Below are 21,094 nucleotides of genomic sequence, written 5' to 3'. Positions count from 1 at the left end.
AAATTTTACGTTATCAAATAAGGCATTTTAACAGAAAGCATGACATGCATCCTTGCATGTTTTTTACTCTAGTTTTGGTCTTTGGGGAATAAATAAATCACAATCATGTAAACCTCAGAAATAAATTCACTGATTTTATTAGGCATTATGGTCAACCTTTCCTCATGTCCTTAAGAAAGAAAAATGGATATACTGCTAAAAATTAATTGTTTTGTTAGCTGGCCTTTAGTTCATTTAAAAGAGGTGGAAAATATAAGATATTTTGTCAGATAAAATACGGTAATGATATTTGGAGTGTCTCTTGATTTAATTTGGTAAAAATAGTTTCTAACTATTTTAAGAAGCTAATTTATCTCAAAAAATCTTGTGAACTTTTTATTTGTTGGTATTATTAAGTGTATCTTGAATATATGGTAGCATCAGAAAATACTCCAGATATAAATTAAAATAGTCCAAATAATCTGAAAATGATGATTACTCTAACCTGATTCGGTTATCTGTGCCTTTCCCTTGCAGGCACAAGCATCAGGAATAACTGTTAAAAAAAATTCTTATGGGGAGTCTGTTTTTCAGAAAGTATAAATTATGTAATAATATTGTGGCACATTAGACTTCAAATCATCAAGACAGGCTAAAATACTGATGTTTTGGAACCATGCATCATTCCCAGCAGAAATTAGTGTGTGTAAGGTAGGAAAATTCAAGTCTTAAAGAATTTCTTGATGATTTGATTAACTCACTGATGGAGGGTTTTTCTAAACTATAATTGGTGGTATTCCTTTATTTTTCCAGCTCACTGGGGTTTTAAAATATTGGGATAATACACTTCAGTTATCAGTATGAATATTTCAGGATGAATAATGAGTATGCTTTCCTTTGTAAAGTTCAAGAAAGCAATTGTGGAGATGGACAGCATGGATGAACAAAGCATCAGGTCTTAAGCACCTGAATGTGGAAATTAAACATAGAACTTCCCCCACCCTAACCCTTGGAAAGTGTGCACATCCCCAGAGGCACACAAACCTCTTTTTTGTGGACCCCTCAGTTGGACTATGGGTGTATGTAAGGGAGTGTAGAAAAGTAAACGAATTTGATAGTTTGAAGGTAAAATGAACATAATTTTGGGTTGGATTCGATAGTGTCTGGGGGTGTTGGAGGAGATTATTGGTATAACTGGTATTTGCCCTTCACCTTTGCCTGGCTAAATTGTATTGTTCCTTTTAGCAGTGCTTTGATACAAGCAGGTGGTCCATAGACCCAGAACCTAATCAGGCTCCGTGGAGTTGAGGCCTGGGTATGTCAGGCATTTCTCTGGTTGAAAGTCCCCTACTGCGTGCGTCCCACCTCTACTGTTGCTGTGGGCTAGGGATTGGCGACCATTTTCAGTAGCTTCCCGCATCCTTGCACCTGGACTCACTGCTCTGTAACTGCTCATTCCCCAAGGGCGGGGCCTGTGCCTGTCTGGGTTCTCCGCTCTCCTGAGCCTGGGCTAGTGTCTGACCCATGGCAGGCGCTCAGCCCATAGCTGTGGCAGAAGTTAATCTTCACGACGACCTCACTGTCCCCTGTAGTCCGCTGGAACACCAAGTGCCTGTCCTATAACTACACTGGTGCCTTCCCTGCCCGGACACCCATGGCTGCGGGTGTGTTAGCAGGCAGCTGGGCCGAGGAAGCCAGAGCCGGCTCAGCGGGCACTAGCTCATCACCGAGGTCCTCGGCCTTGAGGTCCTAGCGGCGGATGCAGTTGCCACGGCAGCGGCCTCCTCGCTAGCCACTTATGGAGGGGCGGTGCCCGTGTAGACCCCGCCTGCGCCTGGGCTGCGGACTACAACTTCCAGGATCCTTCGGGAGGGCTGGAGTGCGTCCGTGTACCCTTGGGGGCCAGGGGTGGTTAACAGCCCTTTCCGAGTAGTGCGCAACCGCAGAGGCTGTGACTCCAGAGACGCGGCGGCGGGCCCCGGAGCAGCCTGGGAGGGGGCGGGGGCCGCCGAGCGCATGCGCCCTGGGTGCCTGCCGCAGGCTTGGCAGCGTTTCCGAGCCGGCGGCTTTGCGGCGGTCGGATGACTTCGGTGGCCTGTGGGACTGAGTTGCCGTGGTGACGGCCGGGCGTTGCCGCGTGTGACACCTGGATGAGAGCTTGCCGGAGGAGACTGGCGAGGCTGAGCGCTGGAGGTAAGCTGGTGCACGGACCGACTGCACTGCCCACGGGGTCGCCCCTCTGCCCCAGTGCTTGGAACCTAAAGGGCTCGGTGCTGGAGCCCACTCCTCCGATGGGAAGGAAGAGTGACAGTAGGGGCAGAGAGGCGAGCCCCTCAGGCTGCGGCTGTCGGATGGGTCAGCCCTTCCCCAGAGTGAGGGAGGAGAAGGGTTGGGAGGAGGGGAGAACTACAAGACTGGATGTTTGGGGCAATGGAGGCATCCTTTGCCTTGGAGATGTCAGGCAGCCACCACTCCCTAGGGGGCACCGCTGTCCCGTAGAAACATAATGCGAGCTGCATGTGTGCTGAAGTTAAAAGAAAGTGGCGAAATTAACTTTGACAATGTGTTTGATTTAACCCACTGTATCCAAAAGTATTATTTCAGCGTGTGATCCATGCAAGAAGTTATCAGTGAGATATTTTACATTCTTCTTTCCTTCACTAACTCTTCAAAATCCAGTGTGTATTTGAACTGTGCAGCACATCTCAGGTCACACTCAGCGCGTAGACACTTAATGACTGCACAGCTGCCCGCCTGGACAGCACAGCCCCAGAGGGTTCTCTTGGCTGCCCCCTCAATGGGGCTGGGTATAGAGGAGTAACTCAGATGTCCTCTACTGCTGGTGTAAACCCTGCCTTGCCAAGGTTTCTGCCACGTAGGCATTCAGTCATTCCTTTTATTTCGTTCTGGGTTCCACTTAGCAAAGCATTGCCGTGTCTTTTATCACTAACTGGATATTTAACAATATTAAGAAATTATTTTTAGTCCCAATAGTTTTGTTTCCCTTGCCTGTGGAGACATGAATATAAAAGGCAGGGAGGATAGGTGATAACGTGATTTCACAGGTGAGGAGCACCCAGTTTTTACCTTAGCTTGCTGCAGGACAGGGCCAGAGTCTCTCAGGGTTTCTTCCTCCTCCTCCAGCACTACCTTCCCAAGACTCTGCTCTTATCCCAAAAGGATGACCCAGAAGAATAGGGAAAGATTGGGCTCCTCACAGTCTATTTAGAAGTGAGTTGGGATTTCTTTCTCCTTTCTGAAAGGCTCCCTCAATTCTTAGGTGGAGAGTGTATCATCCCCCCTGCCCTGCAGTTTCTCTCCTGAGCCACTTGCCTTCAGGAGGTTGGGCCTCAAACTCCTCACAGATTGCCTGTTTTGGAAGAAGATGGAACTCATAGGATACCCTTCTGCAGTTTTCTCCTCTCCACCCACCATTTGATCATTCATCACACCTTTGAGATCTACTCTGTGCCTCAAACTTCTCTATTATGCCACATGCAAGACCCAGTCCTGGGCATGAAGGGACTTAGGGCCTGTTAGGGGAGAGAGAACAGGACAAGATCTGAATATGCAATGATGAAATAATAATAAACTGCATGATTAACCTCCCATATCACAAGTTTAAACAGGAAGTACTATGGGGAACAAAAGAAGGAGAAATTTCAGCTGCCTTTGGAGACCTAGAAATGACAGTCAGGCAGTTTCCAGGCTAGAGAAGAGTATGACAAAGGCTCAGGGACAGAAATGAACGGTTTTTTCAAGGACTAGTGAGAAGACAGGCTGGAGGAGAAGGTATGTCAGGGCACAAATCTAGGTTTATACATAAGTATAAGCCCAGATGGTGTTTACACTCTTTTAAAAAATTATTGTGGGGGCGCCTGGGTGGCTCAGTCGTTAAGCGTCTGCCTTCGGCTCAGGTCATGATCCCAGAGTCCTGGGATCGAGCCCCACATCGGGTTCCCTGCTCCGCAGGAAGCCTGCTTCTCCCTCTCCCATTCCCCCTGCTTGTATTCCCTCTCTCGCTGTGTCTCTCTCTGTCAAATAAATAAATAAAATCTTTAAAAAAAATAAAAAATATAAAAAATAAAAAATTATTGTGGCAAAATACATATAACATAGAAGTTACCGTTCTAGCCATTTTTAAGTGTACAGCTCAGTTGCATTAAGCGCATTCACGTTGTTGCCCAACCATCACCACAATCCATCCCCAGAACTTTTTCATCTTCCCAAACTGAATCTCTGTCCCCATTAAACACTAACTCCACATCTCCCTCCCACCCCCAGCCCCTGGTAACCACCCTTTGATTCTCAGTCTCTGTGACCTTGCTCTACTAAGTGGAATCTATAGTATGTGTCCTTTTGTGTCTGGCTTCTTTCGCTCAACATGATGTCCTCAAGGTAGGTGTGTACATGCTTGGCAGTCAGCTTCACTGGACCTTACTGTGTATGCATTAGGAAGCAGGGAAAAGAAGTTTAGAATGAAGATTGCCATGTTGCAGGCAGTATTTTAGGGCAAGCCTAGAGGGCATTTTGAGGAGGGAAGACCCGAAGTGACCTGATGTGGTTTTGTGTGTATGTGTGTGGTTTGGGGTTGTTGTTGTTTTTTTTTTTGTTGTTTGGTTGGTTTGGTTTTTGTTTTGTTTCGTTTAGCTCAGAAGGCTGGCGAAATTACAGCCCTTGTATGACCTAAATGAGAAACTATTAGTGGGCCTCACGAAGCCCTCCAAGAATCTGTTGTTTTACACGTAAGAAGGGTTTCAAAGATCTAAGTTACAGTACTTTGCCAATGTGTAAAAGGAAAAAAAAAAGCCCCCACTTTTTCTGGGACAGTTAGCTCAAGTAGTCACTCATGGATTCCTGCAGGGTTTCCTGTGGTCCACTAAGGAGGGACAACCTGGTCAGGCCTGGGCTGAGACCTGGAGGAAATGCTTGGTTTTTGGTGCCAGCTAGTTGTTTTCACCGGATGCAAGAAAACAAGCAGAAGAGAGTTTATCTTTTATTGTATTAGCCACAATAAAGAAGGTGTTTATTTACTGTGATTTTAGGTCAATTTTAAAATTAAGAAATTTAGGTCAATTTTCAAAGTGGCAAATTTTTTTAAAGATTTTTATTTATTTACATGAGTTGGGGGAGGGGCAGAGGGAGAGAGAATCTTAAGCAGACTCCCTGCTGAGCACAGAGCCCGATGCGGGGCTCCATCTCATGACCCTGAGATCACGACCTGAGCTGAAACCAAGAGTCGGACAGTCAACCGACTGAGCCACCCAGGCGCAAATTTTTCAACATTCCACATTGCATATAAATTCAGATATACAAATCTAATATCAGTGCGACTCTTTTCAAGACCAGGGAAGTGGATTTAGAGCAAAAAATAAATGAATAGATTTCAAGTTTTATCTCCATTTCTTGTGTTGGTAATATGAATTGGCACAAGACTTTCAGAGACTTTGAGATTTAAATAAAGCTAGTGCTTTCCGTAATTTAGGCTCATTTGTTAAACATGATTTACACACCTGAGACACAATTTGAGAGAGATGCAGCTTAAAGGAATCCGCTCTTTCATGGATATGAGAATAATCGGTTCAATTGCATTTTATGGGCCAGTCAGAGCATAAACCGTTTTAGTCTTTGTTGTCCCCATCATATAAAATTGTGTTGTTTGCATTTAGAATGTGATGTAGGACAAAGCCAGCTCCTCTAGAAGCTTCACTTTGAAAACTCTCTCCCCTCTGGGAACACCAACATCCAGATTCTCTCCTGCCCTCTTAGCAAGGGGCATCAATCCATGCAGTGCTTCAGCTATCTGAGCCAAGATGCCCGGCCTCTGGCTGCTTCTCAGGGAACTGTCATGTATTTTCATTCTCTTATTTGTAAAAAATTGATTATAGAGTTTAATGATTGCTTTTTTGGCATCTCAAGATCTTTCTGTACTGTTTTTAAAAAATCTTGCTTTTATTATTTTATCTTTCTAAAAATTACGTGAAAAATTATAACAGTTGACTTTTGAGACTTTAATCCTAATCCTTAAATTTTTTAAACTGGACTTCAGATCACGTTAATGGCTATGGGGCGGGGGAGGACATTTAGGAATCCATCAAACTAATTCCTTTTTAATTTACAGTCAAAAGAAATTGCTTTAACATTATTATAACAACATTAAGAAATACAGAAGTCGTCAGGAAAGCACCCATGATCCCACTGTTCAATATGATCAACTTTCATGTGTCTGTGTTCCCTTTCAGGTTGCTCAGAAATATACACAGGCACTCATTGACTCTGTCACTTACATGCTAGGTGCTAGGCAAGTTCTAGAACCACTCTGAATGTATTTCTGTTATGAAAGGGTTTAAGAGGTCTATGCCTCACAGGGTTGTTGGGAAGGTAACTTCTGACCATGGTGCATAGCATGTGTAGATACTCAACAAATATTATTTTCCTTCCTGCTTCCTCTCATCCTCAGAAACTTCTGCTGTTCCCAAAGGAATAATATTCCCTTGGGAATTCACTACTTTCCCCCCACCCCCAAGAATACAGCCCTCGTAACTGCAGCAAAACCAGTGTGTTCTCAAGTACCAGCCATGGACCATTTCTAGATATTGGTGGCCATTAGGCACCAAGTATGGTCACATTATCTCTTGTCTAGGAGTTGTCTGACTTCCATCCATTTGCCTGTACTCCCAGAGCCAGTCCATTCTAGTCCCTGACCCTCCTTTTATAGGCAGCAGTCTTGGTTGTGTCTTTGGAGCACAGGCCTTCTGCTCCTTCTAGTTGTTGTGACATGGTTCAGACCATTCCCTCCTACTGTTAACTCAAAACTCTTCTCTTCCATGATGACGTCTGGGGTAAATCCAGCCCACTCTGCCCTTTCACTTGAATAATTGTCCCCAAGGCAGATTCTTTACCTTAAAGCCTCCTATCATTTGGTATACTATTGCTTGCTGGTTTTTTTTTAATTAGTAAAAAATATGTTATAGCAACACTAACATATTTCTTCTTGTAGAAGAGAAGAAACTGTTTATAATTCTATTACTCAACAACACTTATCTCATATTCGTGCATTCCCTTCTAATCTTTGTCCATTTGTGTATCTATTTTTGTCATCATATCACCTTTTCCACTTATGCATGTAATTATGAGGCTCTAGATGTTTTAAATCCTCAAGGAGACAGTGAGGGTGTTTTTAAGATCAGATGGTAATTACCTTTGAACTTGAATGTGTTTGAAAGCAACCACAAAAGCACTGGAAACCTAAATGAGCATAACATACGCATTCGGAGAACAGCGAAAAGGACTGTTTTCCTGGAGTGTGGAGTCTATGTGGGCAGGAGTAGGAGGAGATGAGACCAGACAGGTACATCAGGTCCAGGTTGGCAAAGGTCTAGAATATCACCTGAAGGAATGTGGTTTCATCTTAGAAGGAGTGCTTGCAGAGGATTTTTAAAAAGAAGCGTGCTGTGCCTCGGTTTGCATTTCAAATGGCCGCTCTGGTTTAGACAATGGAATGGTAGAACGTGAGGTTAGAGGTGGCAGGAAATCCAGTTATAAGACAGTTGCAGTAATCCAGCAGAAGTTTTGGCAGAGTGGCGATCCCTCTCTGCAAAGCAATAGTAGATGAAGGGACTTAACTGCTGTTATAAGGACTTCCAATGCCATGGGCCAAAGGTGTGAAGTGTACCATCCAAGTCTCACGCTCCCTTAAAGACCACGTCCTTCATAAATCCACTCTCAGTCATCCATCATCACCACCCCCACCTCTCTTCCTTCTCTGTTGTTCCAGCAGGCCTTATGCTCTCTAAAATAAAACTAGTCATTTGACTTTGTACTCAGGGCTTTTGTTCTCAAATTGTTTTAATTATTCACGTGACAAGAATTTATTGAGCAGACAGAGAGCTGGGGCTGGAAGGGATTGGAATTGGGAGTCCTCAGCATGCACCAAGGGGCAAATCAAGCCAGTTCCTTGCTGCTGAATTTCCCATCTTACCATGCCCAGCATGTAGGGGCTCACTGGAATCTGCCTGAACTCTTTTCTTTCCTGATTAAACGACTTTCTTCTCGAGAGAGATGTGTCTACTCTTTTTTGTAGTTTCCACGGAGTAAAGCACTCAGACACATACTAGGTACTCAGTAAGCATTGGACTTGGAGCAGAGGAGACCTTCCTGTCCATCTTCCTACAATGCTACCAATTCCAGCCTTCCCCAAGGAGGCTTAGGGTAAGTAGGAATGGTTTGGGTCTTTTAGGAGTCTATGATATTTACAGATGTGCCCTCAGACTTCTGCCAGGAAGGTAGGAGTTAGCTGGACCTTGCTCAGAGGGATGTAGGTAAGGAAGGGACACTGGTGAAATATAGGACACTGATCTCCCTGGGTAAGGACAGCGTACCTTCTCTGGACCCTGTAGGCTAAAGATGGAGAGCCAGGGCTCAGATTTGTGTTTTCTTGGGAACCAAAAACTGATAGTTTCTGTTTCTTTTTCCTTTTGCAAGCCCAGTTGCAAATGGAGTTGTTGATAAACTTCCTTATGCTGCTTCAGAGACTTTGGTCTCTCTGTCCTCTGATCCTCTAGGTCAGACTCCACTGGAGATGTGACCAGATTTCCATTCTATCTGGGAAGGCAAAGCCGGTTGTTCCTTGCAGTGGAGAGTTTCCCACTCCCTCTGCCACACCCATCCTCCTTCCTTTCCTCCACTCCTTCTTAGAAGTCAGATTGGGCCCCGTGGAGATATTCTTGGTACCACTCTGTGGGGTGTCCTAGAATACCGTTTCCTCCTGAAGGCCAAGTGATTAGAATGGATCTCTGGGACACCATTGTGTACCCAGCACAAATAGCTAAGTCCCCTTTATTTTTCAAAAATCAGGGATTCCAATTTCCAAACCAGACATGATTTCCCAGCTACAGACAGCAGAGGAACCATGGATGCTGAAAAGAGAAGTGCCATGAGGTTTCTGTCCAGGTGAGTGAGTGAAAGCCAGGTAAGTTGATATCCTTCTGGTCAACAAAAGAGTGCATGGCCTTTTTCAATTCCTAGTAGTGAGAGCAGTTTTATGTTTATTTTGTATCCCCCATGGGAGGTACGCATACCTGATCCATTCACAGAAAGTGAAAACTGACCATTTGGAGGCCCTGGATTGAAATAGAGTTTGCAATTCTAGTTCTGAGAAGAAAAATGAGTATTTTAAGAATTCTAAATGTTGTGTGGTGTTTTTGTTGTCCTCTGCTACCTAGTTAGATTCAGCATTCATAATTATGTGTGAGATGTTCCCAATTGCATTCTCCCTCACAGGACATTTACATTCCAGTCCAAAGAATACCATATTTAATAATGGCAACTTGACCCCCAAGAAAGCAGTGGGCGGAGGGTGACAAAGGAAACTGTGTTGCATTTTGTGTTTTTTTTAAAAGACATTCATTCATTTGACAAAAGATTTTTTTTACCCAATCAGATTTGCCTATGACAAAGATAATACATGCTCATTCTAGAAATTAAAAAAAAAAATAGAGAGAGACATAAAGAAAAAAACACAAATGTCTTGAAATCCTACCTCCCAGAGACAATCATTATCTACCTTTGTATAAGCATTCTTCTAATCCCTTTCTTTCTGCACAACTGCATGTGGAGATGTGGCTACTCTGACGTACATGCTGTGACCCTCTACCTGGTATTTGGCCTTCAATAATGTGTTTTGGACAGCTTTCCATGCAGTACATATACGGGTGTATATGGAAATTCATCCCCTTTAATGACTGCATAGCGTTCCACTTTACCAGCATGTCATAATCTATCTACCCCAATCCACAATTGATAAGGAGGTTGTTTCCAGGTTTTCATTATTCTGTACAACACCAAAATCAAACAAGCTTATACTACATCTTTGTAGACTTGTCAGGCTAGCTCCTATGGATAAATTCCTTGCAGGGGTATTGATGGGACAAATGGTGAAGTTCAAGTCATCTAAAATACATTATTTCCCTGAAACAACTAATACATTATATGTTAATAAATAAATAAAAAGAAAACTGAAAATGTCAGTTCAAATCAAGGGAACAGTTAGATTTTAATGCACTTCAAATTATCTATTACAATTTGAAGACAATTACTCAAATTAAGAGGCTATTTGCTTTTTTGTTATATTTCTGTTTATTATGTTATCATTTTATTAGCTTTTAAAATAATTTTCTATTAAAGTTAAATAATGACCCCCAAAATAAAAAATAAAATAAAATACATTATTTCCTTTAAACTTACAACAGTCCTGGAATATTTTTAACCAAATGCAAAATATAGTTGATTTGGTCTTAAATAACATTTTCTAAATAGTTCTCCAGGCCTGTGAGGAAGATTGATGATGCTGGGATGTGGGGGTTCCCTTTAACTTCCTCATTTTCACCCAAGTCTCTAGTTTCTTGTTTTTAATTCTTCTGGGCCTCCCTGACAGATTGATGACTTTCTCCATTTTAGAACTGAGCTCCTTAGTATTCACTATTTGTATTTCAGGCCATCTCCAGTCAGTATGCGGGTACTGGCGACAAATGATAACAATAGCAGACACTTGTAGAGCATTTACAGCGTGCAGGCATGCAGTTATAAGTACTTTTCTATAGCTTAGTTCATCGTACAGAAAGCCTTAGGTAGCAGTTGCCATCATCTTCATTTCACCGATGAAGAAATGGAGGCCCTAAAAGACTAAGTAATTTGTCCAAATTCACACAGCAAATATGTGGTTGAGCCAGGAGTAAGACCTGTGCGGTTGGCTCCAGGGGCTTACAGGTGCATTTAAGGCGGTGCACCTTCCCTTCGCAGTTCACAAAGCTGGTAGACACAGGTGCTCCGTGCTCTAGCTAGCCAACTTCTGGGAGCCACCAGTGGTATCCCCTCCCCCCCCTCCATCTCAGTTGAATTAAGATGTGGCACTTACCTGTGTTCACTTGGTAGGACATATGCCTCTTCTTGTTTGTGAATGAACCCTCCAGGGCTGATATATGATCCTGCTTTCTACATCTCTTTCCCCTCCCTACTGATCAAAGCCGAGTTCAACCCCACTCATTGCAGAACAAAAGTCCCTTCTGGTTCCCTGTTCAAGGCAGTGGGCAGTTTTGCATAAGAGCTCAATTCTTCCATGCAGTTCTAAACTTCAGGGCTGGAGGAAACTGGGATTTCTCCCCTCCTGGTTTGTAAATAATGTCTCTTGTTGGCAGAGTTTCTGTTAATCATAAAAATATGATGTGTTGGTTGCAGAAAAAGATTTAACAGGCAGAAAAGTATAAAGGAGCAAATAAAATCACTTGTTAGACAAAAGCACTATTAATGTTTTAGTGTATTTACTTCCATTTTTTATGCACACATGTAAGTATATATGTACTTAGAGTTATATATTAACTACAAACAGATTATGGTCATGTACTTGTATATGGATTTTTAAAAATATTTTATTTATTTATTTATTTGAGAGAGAGAGAGAACACAAGTGGGGGGTGGGGAAGGGCAGAGGGAGAGGGAGAAGCACATTCCCTGCTGAGCAGGGAGCCTGCTGTGGGACTCGATCTCAGGACCCTGGGATCATGACCTGAGCCGAAGGCAGCCGCTTAACCGACTGAGCCACCCAGGCGCCCCTACTATACTGACTTTTGTTTAGTTTTATATCATAACCATTTTTACAAATCATTAAAAATTCTTCAAAATCATGATCTTCGATGACTGAGCATTTCATCATCTAGATATATAACTTAATCATTTCTCTGTTGTGGGAAATTTTAATTTTTCCCTTTTTATAGTGATTACTCACACTGTTATGAGCATCCTTGCATCGAAATGTTTCTCCACAGCTCTGGTTTTTTTTTTTTTCCTTCTAGAATAACTAGAAAACATGAATTTTCAAGGTACCTGATTTGTGTTATGAATTACTTATCAAAAAGCTTTGCAGTTTACATTCTTGCAGTGGTATATGAGAATGTGTATGTCACTGCACCCTGCCAGCATGTACTATAGTTTTTAAAAATCCCTGCCAATTTGAAAAGGGCAAAACAGTTTTAATTTTGAACTTTTTTCAAGTGTTTGTTGGCCATTTCTTATTTTATACCCCTGTTCCTCCAGGTTCCCCTCTTAATGACGGGATCTGGGGAACCATAGACCGTTAATCTGAACGTCTAGACTGTCTTACTCCTTCTAGTTTCCTCTTTGAAGTGTGCTCTTCTGCTTGCACTCTGGAGCCCATCCTAATTCCTCCTCCTACTCTTGCCCCCATAATTATTACATCTTCTCTCTCTTCAGTAACTTCATCCTTTCCTCTTGAAGTCATGCCTGCTCTGCCTTCCATCAGAATCAGAACTTCATGCTCACTCCTATTACCTTTTCTAATATGAAGTGTGTCTCCTGAATTTGTGAAAATCCTCTAGTGCGAACTCAGCATGTGACCCCTGCCCCTTAGAGAGATCCCCATTGGCTGGCCCTCACTGTTGTTCTCTTATGCCTCTCTGCCATGTTGGACAGTGCAGATTTTCTTTCTTTCTTTTTCTTTTTTTTTAAGATTTTATTTATTTATTTGACAGAGAGAGAGACAGCGAGAGAGGGGAACACAAGCAGGGGGAGTGGGAGAGGGAGAAGCAGGCTTCCCGCGGAACAGGGAGCCCGATGCGGGGCTTGATGCCAGGACCCTGGGACCATGACCTGAGCCGAAGGCACATGCTTAACAACTGAGCCACCCAGGCGCCCCCAGTGCGGATTTTCTTAAAAACATTTGCTTTGTCACCATGTGCTACGCGCTTGATAGCTTTGCCTACTACTGGGCCTCTTCCAAATGCTCCTTGGTTCCTTTCCCTTCAGCGACTGTGCCTTTCACATAGCTGCTACTCGTTTGGTTTACTTTTTTTTTTTTTAATTTTATTATGTTATGTTAGTCACCATACAATACATCATTTGTTTTTGATGTGTTGATACACGATCCATTGTTTTCATATAACACCCAGTGCTCCATGCAGTACGTGCCCTCCTTAATACCCATCACCGGGCTAACCCATCCCCCCACCCCCCTCCCCTCTAAAACCCTCAGTTTGTTTCTCAGAGTCCATAGTCTCTCATGGTTCATCTCTCCCCCGATTCCCCCCGCCCATTTTTCCCTTCCTTCTCCTTATGTCCTCAATGTTATTCCTTATGTTCCACAAATAAGTGAAACCATATGATAATTGACTTTCTCTGCTTGACTTATTTCACTTAACATAATCTCCTCCAGTCCCATCCATGTTGATGTAAAAGTTGGCTATTCATCCTTTCTGATGGCTGAGGAATAGTCCATTGTATATATGGACCACATCTTCTTTATCCATTCATCTGTTGAAGGGCATCTCGGCTCTTTCCACAGTTTGGCTATAGCGGACATTGCTGCTGTGAACATTGGGGTGCATATGGCCCTTCTTTTCACTACATCTGTGTCTTTGGGGTAAATACCCAGTAGTGCAATTGCTGGGTCATAGGGTAGCTCTATTTTTAAGTTTTTGAGGAACCTCCACACTGTTTTCCAAAGTGGCTGTACCAACTTGCATTCCCACCAACAGTGTAAGAGGGTTCCCCTTTCTCCACAACCTCTCCAACATTTGTTGTTTCTTTCCCTGTCCATTTTTGCCATTCTAACTGGTGTAAGGTGGTATCTCAGTGTGGTTTTGATTTGGATTTCCCTGATGGCTAATGATGATGAACATTTTTTCATGTGTCTGTTAGCCATTTGCATGTCTTCTTCAGAGAAGTGTCTTTTCATCTCTTCTGCCCACTTTTTGACTTGATTATTTGTTTTTTGGGTGTTGAGTTTAAGAAGTTCTTTATAGATCTTGGATACCAGCCCTTTATCTGTAGTGTCATTTGCAAATATCTTCTCCCATTCTGTGGGTTGCCTCTTTGTTTTGTTGACTGTTTCCTTTGCTGTGCAGAAGCTTTTTATCTTGGTGAAGTCCCAAAAGTTCATTTTTGCTTTTGTTTCACTAGCTTTTGGAGATGTATCTTGAAAGAAGTTGCTGTGGCCGATGTCAAAGAGGTTACTGCCTATGTTCTCTTCTAGGATTTTGATGAATTCCTGTCTCACATTGAGGTCTTTCATCCACTTTGGGTTTATCTTTGTGAATGGTGTTAGAGAATGGTCGAGTTTCATTCTTCTGCATGTGGCTGTCCAATTTTCCCAGCACCATTTATTGAAGAGACTGTCTTTTTTCCATTGCATGTTTTTTCCTGCTTTGTCAAAGATTATTTGACCATAGAGTTGAGGGTCCATATCTGGGTTCTCCATTCTGTTCCATTGGTCTATATGTCTGTTTCTGTGCCGGTACCATGGTGTCTTGGTGATCACAGCTTTATAATATAGCTTGAAATCGGGCAACGTGATGCCCCCAGCTTTGTTTTTCTTTTTCAACATTTCCTTGGCGATTCGGGGTCTTTTCTGATTCCATACAAATTTTAGGATTGTTTGTTCCAGCACTTTGAAGAATGTCATTGGAATTTTGATCGGGATGGCATTGAAGGTATAGATTGCTCTGGGTAGCATAGACATTTTAACAATGTTTATTCTTCCAATCCATGAGCATGGAATATTTTTCCATCTTTTTGTGTCTTCTTCAATTTCTTTCATGAGTATTTTGTAGTTCCTAGAGTATAGATCCTTTACCTCTTTGGTTAGGTTTATTCCGAGGTATCTTACGGTTTTTGGTGCTATTGTAAATGGAATCGTTTCTCTAATTTCTCTTTCTGCAGTTGCATTGTTAGTGTATAAGAAAGCAATTGATTTCTGTGCATTGATTTTGTATCCTGCCACATTACTGAATTGCTGGATGAGTTCTAGTAATTTGGGGGTGGAGTCTTTTGGATTTTCCACATAAAGTATCATGTCGTCTGCAAAAAGAGAGAGTTTGACTTCTTCTTTGCCAATTTGAATCCCTTTTATTTCTTTTTGTTGTCTGATTGCTGTTGCTAGGACTTCTAGTACTATGTTGAACAATAGTGGTGAGAGTGGGCATCCTTGATGTGTTCCTGATCTTAAGGGAAAGGCTCTCAGCTTTTCCCCGTTGAGGATGATATTCGCTGTGGGTTTTTCATAGATGGATTATATGAAATTGAAGAATATTCCCTCTGTTCCTATACTCTGAAGAGTTTTAATCAGGAAAGGATGCCGTATTTTGTCAAATGCTTTTTCTGCATCAATTGAGAGGACCATATGGTTCTTCTCTCTCCTCTTATTAATGTGTTCTGTCACATTGATTGATTTGCGAATGCTTAACCACCCTTGCATCCCAGGGATAAATCCCACTTGGTCGTGGTGGATGATCCTTTTAATGTATTGTTGGATCCTATTAGCTAGGATTTTGTTGAGGATTTTGGAATCCATATTCATCAGGGATATTGGTCTGAAATTCTCCTTTTTGATGGGGTCTTTGCCTGGTTTGGGGATTAAGGTAATGCTGGCCTCATAGAATGAGTTTGGAAGTTTTCCTTCTGTTTCTATTTTTTGAAACAGCTTCAGTAGAATAGGTATTATTTCTTCTTTGAATGTTTGGTAGAATTCCCCAGGGAATCCATCAGGCTCTGGACTCTTGTTTTTTGGGAGGTTTTGATCACTGCTTCAATCTCGTTACTGGTTATTGGCCTATTCAGGTTGTCAATTTCTTCCTGTTTCAGTCTTGGCAGCTTATATGTTTCCAGGAAGGCCTCCATTTCATCCAGATTGCTCAGTTTATTGGCATATAGTTGTTGATAATAATTTCTAATAATTGTTTCTATTTCCTTGGTGTTAGTCGTGATCTCTCCCCTTTCATTCATAATTTTATTAATTTGGGTCCTTTCTCTTTTCTTTTGGATAAGTCTGGCCAGTGGTTTATCGATCTTATTAATTCTTTCAAAGAACCAACTTCTAGTTTTGTTGATCTGATCTACTGTGTTTCTGGTTTCTAATTCATTGATTTCTGCTCTAATTTTAGTTATTTCTCTTCTAATGTGTGGCTTAGGCGTCGTTGTTGCTTTTTCTCTAGTTCTTTAAGGTGTAGAGTTAGTTGGTGAATTCGGGATTTTTCTGTTTTTTTGAATGAGGCTTGGATGGCTATGTATTTCCCCCTTAGGACCGCCTTTGCAGTATCCCATAGGTTTTAGACCGATGTGTTTTCGTTCTCATTGATTTCCATGAATTGTTTAAGTTCTTCTTTGATTTCTTAGTTGACCCAAACATTCTTGAGCAGAGTGGTCTTTAGCTTCCAAATGTTTGAATTTCTGCCAAATTTTTTCTTGTGATTGAGTTCCAGTTTTAGAGCATTATGGTCTGAGAATATGCAGGGAATAATCTCAATCTTTGGTATCAGTTGAGACCTGATTTGTGACCCAGTATATGGTCTATTCTGGAGAAAGTTCCATGTGCACTCAAGAAGAATGAGTATTCTGTTGTTTTAGGGTGGAATGTTCTGTAAATATCTATGAGGTCCATCTGGTCCAGTGTATCATTCAAAGCTCTTGTTTCCTTGTTGATTTTCTGCTTAGATGATCTGTCCATTGCTGAGAGTGGAGTATTGAGGTCTCCTACAATTAATGTATTGTTATCAATATGACTCTTTATTTTGGTTAACAGTTGGCTTATGTAGATGGCTGCTCCCATGTTGGGGGCATAGATATTTACAATTGTTAGATCTTCTTGTTGGATAGACCCTTTAAGAATGATACAGTGTCCTTCCGTGTCTCTTATTACAGACTTTAGTTTAAAATCTAATTTGTCTGATATAAGAATTGCTACCCCAGCTTTCTTTTGAGGTCCGCTGGCATGGAAGATGGATCTCCATCCCTTCACTTTCAGTCTGGATGTATCTTTAGGTTCAAAATGAGTCTCTTGTAGACAGCATATGGATGGGTCCTGTCTTTTTTTTTTTTTTTTTTTTTTTTTTTTTAAAGATTTTGTTTATTTATTTGACAGAGAGAGACACAGTGAGAGAGGGAACACAAGCAGGGGGAGTGGGAGAGGGAGAAGCAGACTTCCCGCGGAGCAGGGAGCCCGATGCGGGGCTCCATCCCAGGACCCTGGGATCATGACCCAAGCCGAAGGCAGACGCCTAACGACTGAGCCACCCAGGCGCCCCTGGATGGGTCCTGTCTTTTTATCCAATCTGCAACCCTGTGCCGTTTTATGGGAGCGTTTAGGCCATTCACGTTGAGAGTGATTATTGAAAGATATGAATTGTCATCATGTTGCCTGTGAAGACGTTGTTTTTATAGATTGTCCTTGTAAATTTCTGTTGTATATCACTCTTGGGGTCTTTCTCCTTTTATAGAACCCCCCCTTAATATTTCTTTCAGGGCCAGCTTAGTGGTCACATATTCTTTCAGTTTCTGCCGGTTGTGGAAGCTCTGCATCTCTCCATCCATTCTAAATGAAAGCCTTGCCGGATAAAGTATTCTTGGCTGCATGTTCTTCTCATTTAGTACCCTGAATATGTCTTGCCAGGCCTTTCTGGCTTGCCAGGTCTCTGTGGATAGGTCTGACGTTATTCTGATGTTCCTCCCTCTGTACGTAAGGAATCTTTTCCCCCTAACTGCCCTTAAGATGGTTTCCTTGGTTCTAAGATTTGTGAGTTTTACTCTTACATGCCGGGGCATTGGTCTGTTCTCCTTGATTTTGGGAAGGGTCCTCTCTGCCTCTGGGACACGAATGCTTGTTTCATTCCCCAGATTAGGGAAGTTCTCAGATATGATTTGCTCAAATACATCTTCTAGTCCTCTCTCTCTCTCTCCACCCCCTCAGGGATCCCAATAATTCTGACATTGGAACATTTCATGGCATCACTTATTTCTCTAATTCTGTGTTCATGGATTTTAAGCTGTTTCTTCCAGGCCTCCTCCTGTTCCTTCTCTTCTATCAGTTTGTCTTATAGATCACTAATTCATTCTTCTGCCTCATTTACCCTAGCTGTTAGAGTATCTAGATCAGATTGGATCTCACTGATAGCATTTTTAAGTTCTGCCATATCAGCTCTCATTTCTGCCCTTAGAGACTCTATGTTCAGCACCAGAGTATTAACACTGGGGACAGAAACTATGAATGAATGGAGATGCTCAGTGGGACCATTGGATATGAGGATTACTGCAGATTAACTTTGAACATCCCTTCCCGCCTTGAGATTTTATTGTAGGAAATGTTGGGGTCCTCCTCTTTGCCTAGGATTGTGCTGCATGCTGTGTGGATAAGACACCATTGCAAATACATCTCTCTCCCCTGTAAATTAGAGTGGATTGAGGATTAACATTTGTTGGGGCTTTGAAATTAAAGATGGGTTTAAACATAAATGTTGAGTATTAAAAGTATTATTTGAACCTATATATAAAATACAGTTAGGATTTTTCAGGGCATGGTGGTCTCACATATTATGTGTTTGTACTTTTGGTCCCTATAAAGGTCCCACAGTGACTGCTACTTGACATTTCAGAATGTCTAGGCTGGTACAGATGAAATGATATTAACAGTGGGTAGAATTGTGCAATATGGAAAAGTTCGGTAAAGAACAATGAGAACTCTGAAATGAGAGAGAGAGAAAGCCATGGAGTTGGAAGGTTATTTGGGGCCATCCAGTCTATAGCTTTTCAAATGTTTTGAAGTTACATACTGTTTATATATATATGTATATATATATATATATATATATATATATATGGTACCTGGAAACTTGGTACATGGTAAGGTTTCAAACTAGTCAAAATGAGGGTAACAAATTAGAGATTGGGGATTATAATACAGTTTGTTGTTGTTGTCTTTGTTCCTTATCTAGGTAATAGTCAAATAGGTGTAGCAACTTTCCCTTGTATTCCAGATTTATTCTTATAAATTTGAATACCTAAAACTCAAATTCTACATGTATTTTTTGAAAATTACCTTTTGAATAAATTCTTCTGTGAATCACACACATAAGTTAAGTTCCTCTTTTACTTGATGTCCAAAGCAGTAAGTGTTGGTATCCCAATGTCAGTCTAACACCTTTGTCAACTATGGTTCTACTTTTCATTCTGAATTTATGCTTCCCCTTGGCCCCCTGCCAGATTTCAGTTGTCAGAATTCTGCACCCTTCCTGACTTCCTAAAAGCCCAACTCCCAAGCCTAGTTTAAAGGGTTACCTTTTGGTCCCAGACCGTTGGGAGCAGAAAGTCAGGGAAACATATCTGGAGGCTTGGAGGGGGTAGGGCTTGGCAGTGAAATCCAGGTCCTTACCTCCTTCTCTTCAAGTAGGTTTGGGCAGTTATAAAGCATTTTTTTTTTTTTTTTTTCCACAGGGTCTGGGCCTAGACCACTGGCTTGATGCTTTTAGATATCCCTTTCCAGTATCAAGGTTGATCAACTTTCCTGCAGTTATCTGGTTGGCCATTAGCAGAGCTAAGACTAGAAGTAGGATGCATGCTGCCCAAGATGGGATTTCTTCTATCATACCAGACCAAGAAGCAATTCCTGGAAGGCTCCTGGGACCTCTAGAATAGTAGAGATAGCAGAGCCTGGAAAATGGAAACTTCATAGCCCAATGATTCTGCTCATACACTGGTCAAATTATGTACACAGGGCAACTAAATGAAGTAGACTCAGACTTTGGTCTGAAAGCTAGTGTTCCCTGGAAACTCACTCCCAGAAATAAGTTGGGTGCTGTTAGAAACAATGGGGGCAGATTTGATGAGACTTGGAAGTCCTGAAAATGTTGAGAAAGGCAAGTCTGAGAAATGCTATATAATACTGCCAGTGTGCCTCTCTTTCTGTCCCCTGGATAGGGCGAGTTGGGAGCAGATATAGTGAGCCTCAAGTTATGGAGAAAGAAATAGAGTTATACAGTGGCCAAGTGGTCTATTTATAGTCAAACCATTAGGCCCAGAATAGAAATGAGGCCTCCGGATTCCCAAATTGTGGACACATAACTATACCACTTTATTTCTCTTATACAATTTTACCTGTCTCCTTTTTAAAAATTGAAATTCAATTAGCCAACATATAGTACATCATTAGTTTTTGATATAATGTTCAATGATTCATTAGTTGCATATAATACCCAGTGCTCATCACATCATATGCCTCCATCTGTCTCCTATCCATAAAGATTTCCTCCCGAGGAAACCAGCAAACTGATCCCATATATATATATGGGATTAATTAAAAAAAAAAAAAAAATATATATATATATATAGTGCAGCAGTTCTCAAACATTTTGGTCTCATGACCCTTTTTGACTCTTAAGGATTATTGAAGAGGTACCTTTGGGTATTATGTATTATATCCATCAATATTTAGTGTATTCAGACTTGATACTAAGACAATTTTAAAGTATTTATTTATTCAATTAAAATAACCATGTAAGCATAAAAAACTTCTGAAAAAATCAAAAACCAAAAAATTTAGGGGAAAGAGTGGTATTAATTTACATTTTTGCAAATCTGTCTTTTTTAAGTTCACTTAGCCAACATATAATATATAATTAGTTTTTGATGTAGTGTTCAGTGATTCATTAGTTGCATATAACACCCAGTGCTCCAACAGATGAATGGATAAAGAAGATGTGATTCAAATATACAACAGAATATTACTCAGCCATCAGAAAGGATGAATACCTACCATTTGCATCAACATGGATGGAACTAGAGGGTATTACACTAAGTGAAGTAAGTCAAGCAAATCTCTTTAATATCTGGCTTCATAGAGGACAACTGAGCTCTACTAACTGCTTCTGCATTTAAACTATTGAGATGTGTTATTCTGGTGGATGTACATGAGGAAAATTGGGCCTTATACAGATATACCATTGGAAAAGGGAGAGGCATTTTAATAAACTTAATTTTTTTTAATTAAATTTAAAGAAAAAAGATAGTAAAGAGATGGAGGACATTAGTGGAAGGAAGGGAAAAATGAAGGGGGGTAATCGGAGGGAGAGATGAACCATGAGAGACTATGAACTCAGAAACAAACTGAAGGTTTTAGAGGGGAGGGGGTGGGGGGATGGGTTAGCCTGGTGATGGGTATTAAAGAGGGCACGTACTGCATGGAGCACTGGGTGTTATATGAAAGCAATGAATCGTGGATCACTACATCAAAAACTAATGATGTATGGTGACTAACATAACAATAAAATAAAAAAAATAA

At 41.4% G+C, this 21,094-nt stretch overlaps 1 long non-coding RNA gene across 4 annotated transcripts in view; it reads left to right on the top strand.

The window, feature by feature from the left end:
• Window positions 1–1,994: 1,994 nt before the first annotated feature.
• The window catches only part of LOC116627603, a 47,020-nt gene continuing 27,920 nt past the window's right edge, over window positions 1,995–21,094 (top strand). For 3 of the 4 annotated variants that reach the window (XR_004298512.1, XR_004298514.1, XR_004298513.1), the window contains exons 1-3: window positions 1,995–2,172; window positions 8,063–8,190; window positions 8,836–8,931. This is a non-coding gene — a long non-coding RNA (uncharacterized LOC116627603). Of the gene's footprint in view, window positions 2,173–8,062; window positions 8,191–8,835; window positions 10,116–21,094 lie in introns of those variants that run through there. The other variant, XR_004298511.1, reaches the window with a different exon arrangement.

The sequence above is a fragment of the Phoca vitulina genome, unplaced genomic scaffold, assembly GCF_004348235.1.
Source record: "Phoca vitulina isolate PV1807 unplaced genomic scaffold, GSC_HSeal_1.0 scaffold99, whole genome shotgun sequence".
NCBI classification, from domain to species: Eukaryota; Metazoa; Chordata; class Mammalia; order Carnivora; family Phocidae; genus Phoca; species Phoca vitulina.
This window is presented reverse-complemented; position numbering and strand designations above follow the sequence as displayed.